General features: G+C 57.7%; 1 protein-coding gene across 3 annotated transcripts in view; it reads left to right on the top strand.

The window, feature by feature from the left end:
- Positions 1 to 348: 348 nt before the first annotated feature.
- The window catches only part of ARVCF (ARVCF delta catenin family member), a 43,635-nt gene continuing 34,620 nt past the window's right edge, over positions 349 to 9,363 (top strand). For 2 of the 3 annotated variants that reach the window (XM_059676223.1, XM_059676219.1), the window contains exons 1-2: positions 349 to 572; positions 6,230 to 6,283. The gene's annotated coding sequence lies outside the window, so the exon portion shown is untranslated. The remainder of the gene's footprint in view (positions 573 to 6,229; positions 6,284 to 9,363) is intronic. The other variant, XM_059676220.1, reaches the window with a different exon arrangement.

The following is a 9,363-nucleotide window of genomic DNA, read 5'->3' as shown; positions in this document are numbered from 1 at the left end:
GTGGTGATGGGGACAACGCGGCCGGAATCCGGGGAGGGGGCGTTAGTCCTTCCAGCTCCTGCTCGGGGCCCGACGGTCCGGGGACGTCCTCGAAGGAGGGAGGGAGGAAAGGAGGGAACGGCCTCGCGGCCCCGACCGCCACCGCAGCAGCGGTCCCGGCAGGTGCCGGGCCTTCGCGGCTCTACAAGGGGACCGGTATCGGTCGGGACGGACAATAAGATGGCCCAATGGGAAGCTGGCGTCTCCCCGTGCCTGGCCAATCGGCGCCGGTTGCTGGGCCGCGCCGGGCCTCCGGACCAATGGGAAAATTTGCGGGCGGATGGGGCGGGGTGGAGAGCCGAGTAGCTGGCTGGGGCCGCTTTGCGCACGGGCCACGCGAGGGGCGCGCGGGCTGTCCCGGGGGCTGATCGCCGGGCCGAGAGGGTCAGCCCCCGCACGGCTCCAACTCTAGGCCCTGCGACCGGCCCCTTGCAGTGCGCCCTGGGGACGCCGCGTCCCGCACGCTCAGGGACCTGGGGACACCCTTCTGGGGGCGGGGGCCGCGCTGCGGAGCCGCCCACGCCGAGCTCCAGGTAGGCTGGGCCGGAGGGCGGGGTCCGCAGGGAGCCAGAGGTTGGAGCTGTCGGTGAGGGCCTGGCAGGGGCTGGGTCGGGGCGGGGTCTTTGGCTGGGAGTCCAAGTCTGGACCGGGTCGGGCTGGGGATCGGAACCCAGCTCCGCCCCACCCGCACATCTTCTGCGCCGCGGTGCGCGAGACCCTCGACTGGCGGGGACAGGTCCCTTTGTGCGTGGCCTCCGGGCCCTGCCCGACTGACCTGGGCCCCTGCACTGCGCGACGCCGGGCGCCCTGTAGCCAGCAGGGCTGTGCATCCACGGAAACTTTACAACCGCCGGAGGGGCTACGGGGACAGGGAAGTTTCCTGGGGGCGGGGCGCCGCTGGGAAGCGCTGGGGCTCATCGGGGGCCGAGGGGATGTCTCCGCATCCCTTTGCTTCCACCGCCTAGAGGACAAGGGGGGCGGGGTGGGTGGGAAGGACGCTGTCCTGGGTCCATGAGCGGTGCCCCGCCCACTCTGTCTCCCACCTTCATCCCCCTGGGCCACCTCGGTGAGACACCGGGGCCCTAGCAGAACCGCGTCCTATCCACTCAGAATGCTACCCAGCCCGGGTTCGATGAGGTGTCGCCTTGGGCAGGCAGCCGGGCATTCCCAGCCTTCCATTTTAATCTTTAAATAATTAAATATTGGGGACTTACAACAAGTCACCGTTCGTAACCTATGCAGAGTGTATTGCTCTGGTTCCGATGCACTTTAGATCCAAACATGTTTAGAAACAAAGGAAAGAGAAGAACCTGCTCGATGGGGTTTGATCTTTTAGGATAGACTCTTAATGTAACCTCGGGCGGTCACCTCTTGCTCATGCCCCTTCCCCTTGTCACGCATGTTACTGTGCAGGGCACACACCAGGTCAGGACTTACACATTCAGGTGCTCAGGGGATGAGCAGCTTAGTGCCGATGGGGGCAACCTGCCCCATAAGGACAGCACCAGGGGCACGTTGTGAGCCCCCTACTCTGCCTGCCTCCACTCCCAGATCCAGGCTGCCACCAGAGGTCTGCCTGCCTGACCTGTGCTCAGTGTATCTCTGGGACGGGGCTGGACACAGGGGACAGTCAAAGCCCGTGGCCATTCAATTCCCGAGCAGGTGGTCCGGGCCTTGAGTTTGGCCGCAGCATGGGTGGCCATGAATCTGAAGGTATGCTTTCTCCCAGCCCTGCTCTGTTCCATCTACTGTACCATGTCTATCCCCTGTTGCCCCTGCAAGTCTGTGGTCTGCCAGCATCCAGCACAGAGCTGGGCACATAGCGTGCTTCTTGCTGGGGACTCTGATCTGGCCTGGGGAGGAGGGTCATGTGAGTACAGCGAGGCCAGCCCCACCCTGCTCTTCCTCACTCCCTTTTCTGCAAGACCCTGGTATCTGATGAACAAGTCCCTCCTGGATGAACTGGCTGAAGCCCTCAGCCTTCCGTCCTACTAAGTCAGAGCTGCCCCCATTCCCCTGTCACATCTGGACTGTAGTGCCCCCTCCAGAGGTAGCCCTTCAGGTCTCTTCCTAATTTGGGGGTTCCTTTGCACCTCCTTTCCTGTTTGTGTTGCACAAGGATTCAGGGTGGGTTTACTGTGCCCCCTTCACCGCAAGAGACAGGCTTGGGGGACATGAGCAGCGGGATCCTTTGCCTCCAAGAGCAACCAGAAACTGAAGCACAACTGAGGTGGGGGGGTGCCAAGGACACCAGGCATGCAGAACCTCAGCCAGCCCCTAGCATCTGCCCTGTGACCCAGCTTCAGCAGAGAGAGGGAGGGGGCAGAGAGAGGGAGGGGACAGAGCTGGAGTGGAGGACCAGGGAAGGAAAATGAGGGCCTTGGGGACAAGCACTGTGGGATACAGAGGGGAGGGTACAAGGGGTTCTGGGAAATTCCCCAGTCATGGCTCAAATGGGGGGAAGACGTGTTCTTTTGCTGCAGCTTCCATCAAGATGAGGATGAGGTCTAGGGCCACCCTGCGGGAGCCCCTGAATTGGAGTAACCAGAGGGGGGACATGGGGTCAGGAACCCTTTCATGGGCCTTCCCAACCGGAAGGGCAGCACATGGTGACCTACTTCACAGGTCAGAAGAGGAGCCCAGTGCTGGTGGACAACAGCCTCACCTACATGGCTCCCCCTTTCCCCTCCCCCCACCCTGGGTTAGTCATAGGCGTTCCCCCTGCCCCAGTGGACCCAGAAGGGCCAGCAGCCCCTAGAGCAGGGGTGGGGAACCTTTTTTCTGCCAACGGCCATTTGAATATTTATAACATCAATCAAGGGCCATACAAAATTACCAGCTTAAAAATTTGCCTGCTATATTTGGTCAAACATTTAATGAACTCACCCCTAATGCCTTGGGAGGGCCAGGCTAAATGATTTCTCAGGCCTGTACTGCCCAGGGCTAGACATTCCCCACCCCTGGTCTAGAGGAAAGCAGCAGCAAGCTAAGTGCGGCCACCAGAGGGCACCAGGGACCACTATGCCGGGCAAGACTGGCTCCACCCAGGACCCTTCCCCGAGGCACCCTGTAGGGAGACCAGGGCTCTGCTTTCTCTAGGTTGCCTGTTCTGGGTGCGCGGCTGGAGAGGAGCCAGGACCCCTGGAACAAGCCCCTTGCTACCCCTCAGAGCCCCTCATCACCGTTGGTGCAGGCAGAGGACACCCTAAGTCTGGATGGCAGGGTGGTTGAGCACCGTGTTGGGCGAGGGCAGTAAGGGACGGGCCCTGCCGCAGCACAGCACTGAGAGTGGGGACTCCTTCCGTTGCATACCCCAGGCACCGCCCTGCTTCCATAGGACAGCCCCGCCATCACGACCATCCAGGCAAAGACTCCAAACCAGCCACTCAGGGCAGGGCTGTGCCTCTCTGCCTCAGTGCCCTCATCTATAACCGAAAGGGTGCAGCCAAAGTGGGTGCCTTTTCACGATGCACCGAGTTACCAGAGTGACAGGGAGAGCTCATCAGGATTTGCCGTGGTGCAGCCCGAGGCTCTGGTGCAAAGCGGGCTCTCTGACAGGCCTGCTGGAGACCCTTACCTGAGCTCCTCACTACCCACTGTGGCCCCAGGCCACCAGCCCAGCCCTAGCCCTAGCCCTCCTCTGGACTCCATTGGTGCCCATGGGAGCTGTCTCATTGTCAGATGTCTGCGGGTCCATAGCTTGCTGTTCTGGCCTGGTGGCTGGCCCTTGAAGGCTGGGCTGGGCTTCTGCCTCAGTTGGAGACACAACAGGCCTTTCCGAGGCTGGGGTGGGTCTGATTAAGGGGTGCGGTGACTCCCTTGACCTTGAGGTTCTTGGAAGAGGGTTCTTGGCCTGGCAGGTGACCCCAGAACCTGCAGACCAATTCTGAGGGGGTGATGAGAAGGGCTCCCCATGACAGGTACCCCCTGTCCTCACATCACAAATCCCACCACTGGTTCTACCTTCATATCTCAAGTCTGTTCATCGGTTTATCCATCTGCCCACTGCCCCGGGACTCCTGTTAGGCTCTGCCCCGCCCCGACCGATACAGCACTGCCGTGACAAGGATGCCCTGGGAGTGGAGACCCATGCCTCCCCATGCCCTCCTGCTCCCTCTGCTTCCACCCTCCACTGTGGGAAACTCTTCCTTGGACTCCCTCCCCGGCGGAGCCCTGCAGACGTTCCCACCCCCACACTAGTGTTTACTACTTGGTCTCCTCTGTGTTTGTGGAGTTCTTGGCCTGGCAGGAGCCCCACGAAAAGGAGCACATTCTTCTTGTGACCGCACATTCCCAGCTCAGTGGGTGAGTTGTGGGAGCCCTGGGGGGGGGCAGGAAAACCTCCTGAGTTCAAGTGCTGGCCCAGTGCTACCTTGCCTGGACCCAGTTTCCCCATCTGTAACATGGGGTATTGGGCCGGCCCAAGGTGTCGAGTGAGAGTCTATGTGATGTTAGTGCACAGCCAGTTACTTCAAGAGGCTTCTCATCAATGAATAGAGCGTTGGCCTGCAGACTGAAGGGTCCTGGGTTTGAGTCTGGTCAAGGGTACATGCCCAGGTTGTGGCCTCGATCCCCGGTAGGGGGCGTGCAAGAGGCAGCCAGTCAATGATTCTCATCATTGATGTTTCTATCTCTCTCCCCGTCTCCCTTCCTCTCTGAAATCAATAAAAAATATGTGAATAAAATAATAAAACCTCCACCATTTAAAAAAGGGGGGTTCTCATGAGGCCAGTGCTTGGAGAGAGGCTAGTGGGTTTTTTTGTTTGTTTGTTAATCCTCACCTAAGGATATTTTTCCAAGGATTTTTAGAGAGAGTGGGAGGGGGAGAGAGAGAGAGACATCACATTGGTTGCCTTCTGCACACGCCTGGGCCAGAGCCAGGGATTGAGGCTGCAACCGAGGTATGTGCCCTTGACCAGAATCCAACCCAGGACCCTTCAGTCCGAGGGCTGACGCTCTATCCACTGAGCCAAACCGGCTAGGGCGAGGCTGGTGGTTTTCAGGCCTGAATAAATAAATAAAAAAGGCATGCAGTTCTCTGGGACAAGCTCTATATGAACATTTAAGCCGAAAACTGAGGTGTCCCAGAAATGTCACATTCGGAGCAAAAGCTGATCCTTGGGCCTCAGACCTAGGCACAGGAGCAGCAGGACCTGGGCCGTGAGCAGGAGGGCGTCCGTGGGCAGGTGGACTCCTGACCACGCCTCCCTGCCTCGGCGCACAAGCTCATGTCTTCACATGCATGTGCACGCCCAGCTTAGCTGCCGTGCTTCCCTGCCTCAGGCCCCAGTGTCCTGCCTCCCACCCTGTGATCCTCCCTGACCTGAAGCCCCTACTCTTGATGAAGGGGCTGAGTGAGGAGGCAGGCCCACCCTCCAGGCCCCGAAGGGGCCACGTCCACAAAGGAAGATTGGACCTAGGTGGAACCATCTGGAAGATACCGTGGAGCTGAGGGCGAGAGCTCCTGATATCAATCACACCTCCCAGGAGATCGCCTCCCATCTGGGGTCCAGACCCTCCCTGCCCATCTCTGCCACCCTGGCTTTCTTTTTCATGACACAGACACTGGCAACATCTCCAGGCTTGATAGGAAGGGGGATGTATTCCCAGGTTGTTGGTCAAGACAGAAGGCCACGTGGGTCCTCCGTCCCCACTTCTGCAGGCATGTGAAGGGCACTTGGCCGTAGCTTCAGTCCCTGGCGCCCAGAGACCAGGGAGCTGGGTTGGCCTGAGAGAGCCTCAGGAAAGGCAGGTGGCCTGTCCTGCAGGTCAGGTAGGAGAAGCAGGGCCCAGCAGGGGGTGGGGACAGAGCCCTAGGCAGTGGGTCGTGACACCCTGCATGGGCTGGATGCTGGTGTGGGAGTTCTCCTTTCTGGGCCTTTAACACAACAAAGCACACCCCGCCTTCTAGAAGGGGGACAGATGCTATCATCAGTTCACAACTCAACAATCACACTTCTGAAGACTCATCACACGTTGGAAACACAGGGACCATGGTGTTCCAGTGCACACTGCAGATGTGATGGTCCCAGTCGAGTCGGGACAAGAGTGCTCACAACTGTGCATGTCAGAAGCACCACCGGTGACCTCGGGATCAGGGATGACGGTGCCCAGCCAGGAGTCTGGCCACATCCGGAAGAGACTTAGCCTGGCAGGTGGGCCTCACGAGGTGCCTTCGGTTTCCCTGCAGGAGCTGGAGTCGGCAGGATGGGTGTTGGGACATGCTGATCTCCCCTTGAGACAGGTAGGTGACCCGGGCTTGGCCTGGGGACATCTCCTCACACAGGACAGCAGAGTGTCTTGGTGGGCTGGGCCAGTGGGGTCAACAGGGATGGACCGTGGCTCTCAGTGGTGTGTGCTTCCAGTCAGGGTCTCGCTGGGTGGGCATAGCACCCTGGACGGGACCTGGGACCTCCTGCCACCCCTGCCTGGATTCACTGATGGCGTGAGTGTGGACAGCAGCCACCATTTGACACCTGGCTTAAGGGATGAGCCTGCATTCGGGCCAACTGACCAGGATGTCAGCTGGGCTGTTCTGCACCACCTTCTCATGGGCGTCTGCCATGGCAGTGTCTGATATTGGCACAGCTTACCCAGCTCTGCTCTTAGCTCAGGGTGGTCCCTGCTGCCAGGGGAGACTAAAGCCACCGGCTATGGACAGGCAGTGGGCCCACACGCCAGAGTGCCAGGAGGAGGGCACCAAGGCCAAGCAGCAGGTTTTGTCGGGCCCAGAGAGGAAATGTTTCAATTCTGCCGGCCATAGGTCTGCCACTCACAGCCACACTGGTCTGTGTTGTAGAGCAAAAGCTGCCACGGATGACAGTGCCCTGAATAGCCTGACATGTGCTGGCCCAAGGCCTTGGGTGGTATCTGTTTTGTGGGTTTCTCTGTTAATCACAGCCCCAGTGTGATGGGCATGATGCCAGGAAGTGTAGCAGGAGGCTGAGTGGCCCCTGTCTCCCCAAGGACCCTCTGAATGGTGCAAGGTGTGCCCTGCTGACACCTCAGTCTGCCAGAGTTTACTGTGGTGGTGGCTTTCATAGAGTGGTGATGGCTTGTAAGAATGCGCCCAGTCACTCTTCTCCGTCCAGTACAGGCTCCCAGTCCCCAGCCCAGTGATCCACTCCCGACCCACTGGGTGCCGTCTCTGTAGGAGGCTCAGCCGACCAGCTCAGGATCCTCACTGAGTGCCCAGTGTGGAGGGCCTGGCCCAGTCCGTGCTCAGGGGGTGGTGAGAGCCCTTGGATCTCCAGATGCCTGCGTGTCCTGTGCTAAGGGCTGTGCGACAGAGGAGAGGTGCAAGGAACCCCCCTCTTTTCTGGTCTCCTCCCCAGGACCTCAGCTGTTGGAGGCTCACAGCTGGGCTGGTGGGAGCTGGGGATCCGCTGCCACTTGGCTGCGTTGGAGGACAAAGGTCCAGCCAAGCACCTTGGTGGCCGGACTGGTAGGCCTTGCAGGGGCTCTGAATTGGGTTAAAGAAGCTCAGGCTGCCGAGCTGGCATGGCTCAACAGTTGAGCATCGACCTATGAACCAGGAGGTTAGGGTTCGATTCCCATTCAGGGCACATGCCCGGGTTGCAGGCTCGATCCCCAGTAGGGGGCGTGTAGGAGGCGGCTGATCAATGATTTTCTCTCACCATTTTAAAAAATTAATTTTATTGATTTTTTTGCAGAAAGGAAGGGGGAGAGGGATAGAGAGTTAGAAACATCAATGAGAGAGAAACTTCGATCAGCTAGCTGCCTCCTGCACACCCCCCACTGGGGATTGAGCCCAAAACCCAGGAATGTGCCCTTGGCCAGAATCGAACCTGGGACCCTTCAGTCCTCAAGCTGATGCTCTAACCACTGAACAAACTGGCTGGGCTCAGCTCAGCTTTTGTGGTTGAGTAAGGCTGCACTTCTGGCCCCTAGCCAGGGTTTCTTGAGGTTTTGATGTGTTTTTTAACCATCGGTATGAGTCTTGACGCATTAAAGAATGAATTCTTCCCTTGTCTGCCTGCCTGCTGCAAGTTTTTTTCAGCCTTTTAATTTTAGTTTGTGATGGTTTACATATTCAGACATTTTTCATATTTTGTGGTGAAACCTACTGAGTTTTTTTTCTTTTTTACTTGTTTCATTGTTCTATGCATTGTCCTCCCTAGCATGTAGCCAGATAAATTCACATCAGTCTTTTCCTGTGGGTCTTTCTAGTTTAGTGTTTACACTCAAGATTTCATTCATCTAGATTAGAATTTACTTGGACATAAATGTGAGGAGAGGATTTAACTTTTTTTATACAGTTGTATCTGAGCTGTTTCTTTTTTATTTATTTTGAGAGTATGTTTATTAAAGCTGGGGACAGCAAAACAAGGAAGGGCTTAGGGTAGAAGAAGCAACAAGAAAGAGCAGTAGGGCGGCCATAGCTCTCAGGAAACATTATGGGGAAGAAGTGAGCCAAGGCGGGGCTGCTGTCAGCTGGCTGGAGTGCCAGAGAAAAGGGGGCCTTGGGGACAGGTTCGGGGGGCTCGCCTGGGATGAGCTGCTGCTGCCCATTGCTCCCCTGGTTGCACGTCTTGTGGGATCCCTTAGCATTTAGGAAATGCACGAATTTGGGGGAAGGAGAAGGAGAAGGGGAAGGTGCAGGCATGCTCCGGGGAGGGGGAGTGTGCTGAATTGTATGTTTTTGTTGTTGTTGTTAATCCTCACCCGAGGATAGTTTTTCCACTGATTTTTAGGGAGAGTTGAAGAGAGAGAGAAAGATAGAGAGAAATATCGGTGTGAGAGAAACATATCAACTGGTTGCCTCCTGCAGCCCCGACCGACCAGAGCCTAGGCCGGAGAGGAGCCTGCAACCAAGTTCCATGCCCTTGACTGAAACGGAACCCGGGACCCTTTGGTCCGCAGGCCGACACTCTATCCACTGAGCCAAACTGGCTAGGGCTGCTCAACTGTGTCTTGTCTGTCACCAGAAATTGGAAATGTCGCATAATGTGTCCTTGGGTTTGTGGTGCCCTTGGCCAGAGCCCAGTGGATTGTTAAGAAGATCCGGTCAGGGCCTCCCGTGATCAGCCCTTGTTCTCAGAAGCCCATCCCTCTGTATGTTTAGCTCTAGGGACATGTTGGGTCCACTCTGTTGGGACCTCCTCCCTCTTTGGAATCACAGGCTCACACTGGTGGAGCCCGCTGGCCCTCCCTCTGTGGGTTTTGTCACGTGCTGTCCCATACACACCTTGCCTGCTCTGTTTTCCCTGTATCTTGGGCTCGAAGCCCCTCTGAGCACCCTGCATTACTGAGAACAGGTCCCTGCCATGGTGGGGCCCCCTCAGAAACCCCAAAGGTGACCCG

Source organism: Myotis daubentonii, chromosome 19 (assembly GCF_963259705.1).
Source record: "Myotis daubentonii chromosome 19, mMyoDau2.1, whole genome shotgun sequence".
Classification (NCBI taxonomy): domain Eukaryota; kingdom Metazoa; phylum Chordata; class Mammalia; order Chiroptera; family Vespertilionidae; genus Myotis; species Myotis daubentonii.
This window is presented reverse-complemented; position numbering and strand designations above follow the sequence as displayed.